The sequence below is a fragment of the Corythoichthys intestinalis genome, chromosome 7 (genome assembly GCF_030265065.1).
Source record: "Corythoichthys intestinalis isolate RoL2023-P3 chromosome 7, ASM3026506v1, whole genome shotgun sequence".
In the NCBI taxonomy this organism is placed as follows: Eukaryota; Metazoa; Chordata; class Actinopteri; order Syngnathiformes; family Syngnathidae; genus Corythoichthys; species Corythoichthys intestinalis.
The window spans coordinates 32,408,141-32,413,243 of record NC_080401.1 but is presented as its reverse complement, the minus strand read 5'-3'; positions in this window follow the sequence as shown (position 1 = coordinate 32,413,243).

The window sequence follows — 5,103 nt, the reverse complement described above, 5'->3', positions numbered from 1 at the left end:
TAGAGAGATTGAAACAACGATGACATTTTGCTGCTCTGCGTTGCATTTTACTTGTTCTGAATCTTCCCTCTCAATGGGCTGAATTCTAAATCAGCTGAAATCGTGATCCTGCCGATGTCATCCTCCAACTGGGGACGCTAGGGCGCTATGATGAAATGCGTGGCTAAACGGCAGATTAAAAGACAATTTCTCGTCATCTGCGCTTTGCCAAATTGTTGTATATAGTTGAATCGTCTCAAAATATAATTCTAATTCACATAGTAATGCTATTTAAGAATTTTTTTATCCTGTCATAGGCACTTTAAGTCTATTGGTGATTATGTGCTTTATGCGCCTAGCGTGACAGATGTCACGTTCGTCACACACAGTGGCTGCGGTTGCAAGCGGTGTCATTTTTTAGTATTTACACATTTTGTCCAATATCAGAGGTCTAAGAAATGCGGAATTTGCGTGGTTGAATACGTTGGGAAACTGTCTTTTACAAGAAGGTCATTAATAATAGGTATTGTCTATCGCTTTAAAGCCCAACCTTTTCTGGACACCCCAATTTGCAACCCTAATCTCGCACTTGTGACCACTCAAGTGAGCACCTATTGAAATCCTTTCAGGTGTCAGCCTGTCCTGACAAAAAAAAAAAAACTATTTAGACAGCCAAAGCCGGTAATAGCAGAGTACAAACAAGGCGGCCATTGACTTTTTCCCTCTGACAAATGTCAGAGTAAATGGGAGGGGGGGGAGGTTGTGGGTGGGCAGCCAAATGTGAGGTGATTTGTGTCATATGTGTTTGTTTTAGATGTGACAACGCTCCCTGGCAGAAGCTTAACTTAAGTCGGTACGGACAAAAAAAGATGTTGCGTCTGGAAGGTCACGCCTGAAAATTGATTGCCCGCCACGAAGATTCCATTGAAGGAAACGTGAAAACATCAAAACATCAAAGTGTACTTTTCTTGTCTCCTTGGGCTCCTTTTTGGACTGTACTTTGAAGTAATGGACGCTGTCATCTGAGCACTTTAGGCTGAAGATGTAGTTATCTTTGGAGCCAATTTTCAACACCCCCCCCACACACACACACAATCAAATGGTGAACAAAAAAGAGCAGAAAAAAGAAATCATATTTTATGAACATTGGCTGCCATTCACAGTGATAGATGGCCAGCCCTCCCAGCTAAGATGGATTTGACGTCCATCGGTGTCAATGGCAGCCTATAGTAATTTAAGCAAGGGTCTGTAAACTTTCTATATTCACTGCAAGTACATTCAATAAGCAGAAAAATAATATGTAAAATTAAATACAGCAAATTTAAAACACGATAAAACATTTTTAACTACAGTTGCCCGATAATGACCGTTATCCCGATATTATCCAACTCCAAAAGTCCGATACTGATATCAAACCAATACCGGTATGTAAAGTCGGGATTTAACATATTATGGCTAATTCGGTTGTGATGCCCCACTGGATGCTTTAATAATGATATATGAAACAACTTCAAGGTTTTCCAAATAAACATTTTGTGAAAATAAGAGAACAACTTCAACTGAAGTTATGGAAAAAGTGCCTATATGTCACCTCTATAGTGTAGTTATTGTTGTATCAAAATAGTGCAAAAATCACTTTTTTGCATCAAATGCAAGTGCAAATAAGGGACTTATTCTGCCTTCAATGTGTATGTGGGTACACAAATCGACAGATAGCAAACAAATTTGGCTCGAAAGAGAAGTCGAACGCTGGGGTAAAGTTGAACTGGCTTTACTGTAGTCATATTTTTCCTTGACAAGAGCACTGATACTTTATTGTAAAACTAAAAACAACAAAACGTGTCAATGAAATGAAACAAAGTCATAAATAAAGCAAAGTATACAACACGTGTCAATTTGAATAGCAACTGGTAATACAGCTTGCAAACAATGAAATAATGTTAACTCATTTTAACACAAATGCAAACAAAACAAAATATAAACCTCTTCAATATACTACACAACGCTCATAAATAAAAAAAAAAAAAAAGGGAATATAATTTAAAACCGATGCTTGCATAACACACATACAACGTGGTGAAATGGCAAGAATTGCTATGGTATACTGGTTGAAGACATTAGCTTGTCCATTTAGCGCTCTCTATTCACAATGAGCCAGCGTTGAAACATGATTACATCAGCAGAAAGGGCTGGAACATATGAAAAGTAATTACACCTAAGCGCCAGCAGGGAGTGAAAAAACACTAGAAAAACAGGCAGGCTATAAGTGGACATAATGGCACTGCCATACTGTATGCATATTGGCCCCAAACTGAGAACAAAAAACCGATGTCAATATTATCCAATATCATTTAAAAATGCTTTTATCGGCCACTATTATCCGCTACCCAAAAACATCGGACAACTCTACTATAAGTCGCACCTGAGTGAAAGTGGGAATAGACTAAAAATACAAAATGAAGAAGAAAAAAAAAAATCTAACTGGAAAGTCAGAAGCCGAACTTGAGTCATATTTTATTTTATAAGAGACCAAGACCAACATTACACAACATTGTAACAAAGGTGTAGGTTTGGTCTCAACATTGGTAGGGATGATATAACAGCATAACCTGCATGTACACTTTTTACTCGAGATGGGACATTAATAAAACCGAATAGATTGGGTGAACGGGGGTCAGGGCTGCATTTCACACGAATATGAACCTAATTAATTGATATGCTACATCAGGGGTGCTCATCACGTCGATCACGATCAACCAGTCGATCGCAACGCTAGTATAGGTTGCTTGATGCATCCCCCCCAAAAAACGAGTTTTAACGTAATAATTAATTATGATTACGTTGTGTGAATGTTGTTTTGCGTGAGCAGCATATGAGGTTATGCAGCACCCTCTCTAAGCAGCTTCTTGCTCACGTTTTTCTAGTTCTTGATAGTTTCCAGCAGAGTTCACAAACTGTAGAAAACACAAAAACAAGGACACTTCTCTCTAAGCAGCTTCGTACTCAAGTTTAGCAGGTTAGCAAGTTCACACAGTTTAAAGTTATGCTAACTCTGATGCAGATTGGACTTTCCGTAGCAAAATTAGTGGTGTGTTCCCCACCTCCACTACATTGGCGCTTTTTAAAATTACTTACAGCGACAGCTGCTGGCCAGAAAAAAATAAAAAAAACTTCTAATACCCCTCCTCTTCGAAGGGGGTGAAGGAGGCGGCATGTTTTTTGACATGTATTTATTTTCGGGCTGTGTGAGTGTGCGTGTGTGTGTTTCGGCGGTGGGTCAAGCCATCAGCCAATGAAACGTGCGTTTTAGGGGTGAAAAATGGACCGGCATATTCAGCAAGTGAAAAGGGATAAATGTAAGTGAACATAATGAAATAACTCACTTAATAATGATACGGTCAATGCTATCCTTGCAAAATATGGGAAGACAATTGACCTATATAATTGAACTCATCGTATCATGAATATAAGGTTGCTTAAAAGTTGTTTCGGAAAATTTGAGAATCCTGAAAGCTGGCAGAGTTATGTCCCTAACGTCCCTATGCAAACCTACGCCCTTGCATAGTAATAACGATAAAATTAAGAATAACAGGCTATGCGTCTGTGAGTGTAACATATTAACAGTTATTCAGATAGCTGTAGCCTAAACAACAGAGCATAACTAGTTTAGCAAACTCTCGATCTCATTCCAAATCACTACCAAAACTAATAAAGTCTAAACATTTATATGTCGCACGTGAGTAAAAGTAGTCCAGATAATACAGACAAGGTGAATTGAACTTCTACCAAAATTACTTTCAGGTACTTTAAACAACACAGATTCTCCACTTTTCTGCCTCTTGTGGCTATTTTTCCTCATCAAAAGGTGAGAAAGGTCAGAGACACCAACTATTTAGAGGATGCCATCCTGGAGGGGACACCCAGTAGGAGTGACAGTCCAAAAATCTGGAGCATTCCAGGGGCGACACATAAGGGAGAAATGAGCACCATCGCTTCCGTTTTGACAGCAGTGGGACATTTGTGTGGACTGCACAAGCACTATGATATTCTCACCTTGCTCTCTGGATGATCTCTGTAGAAAGTGAAATGCCAAAATGAGGGAATATAAATTGCATCAAAATGTTCCTGAAAGTTCGATGAAAACTTTAAGTATTCATTATCAATAATTGCAGGTTCAGTAAAAACGATAAAAGGACACGAAATGTGCGTTGTTCTCTAATTCATTATGACTAATTAATTAGTGCATTATGACCAAAAATTCAATGCGTGTAAATAAGTATCAGATAGAGTTGTAACAATGTATGTAATTACAGTATGCGTTCAGTCTAAACAACAATTTTTCTAGCCTTATTTTAGTTTATTTTTATTCTCACATTTACTGGTTTGTGGCTCCTTTTAAATTTTCTTTAATATTTTAATACATACAGTACATCTATTATATTTTAACACATTATCAATGAGTTATGAATTATCAATTGATTTTTTTACTTGATATTTTACACATACGTCGTTAAATACTAATATGCGAAGTGGAAAACGCCTGGGCTATTGGCTCGCTGTCTGCTGGGTCCATCTTGGCCAAGATATTCTGTTACGATCCGCGAACGCGGAAAACAAGATTGGACCAAAGAGCAGACAAGAAACAGAGGGAATAGTAACAAGGCTTTTTTAATACGACTAAAAAACATGAGATCGTGGAAAAAGGGAGAATAACAAAAGGAGTCCGTGACAAGAGGTCGACGGGGATCAAATAACACTAAACTAAGCGGTGGGCAGCGAGCCAATAAGATAACAAAAATAATCACACTCAATACCTGCACAAGGTAGAGGAATCACCGAATGAAAAAACAGCTAACGCATAAACTAGCAAATCCAACGAGCCTCGAAAGTACAGGTGTCAAATGGCGAACAGCAAGCAAATATCTCGGCAACGTTGGCTTGGACCGCCGGCGTTATATACAAATGTTGAGTTGCTGGAATTAGCCGCAGGTGCGATGATGGCAACGCCCACACCGCTGGCTCTGTAATGGAAAACTAAATCTAACCAGCAGCAGAATGTGACAGTTATGGCTTTCATAGATAGGATGAGTTTGCAGGACTGCACTTTTCATGTCCCAACACGGG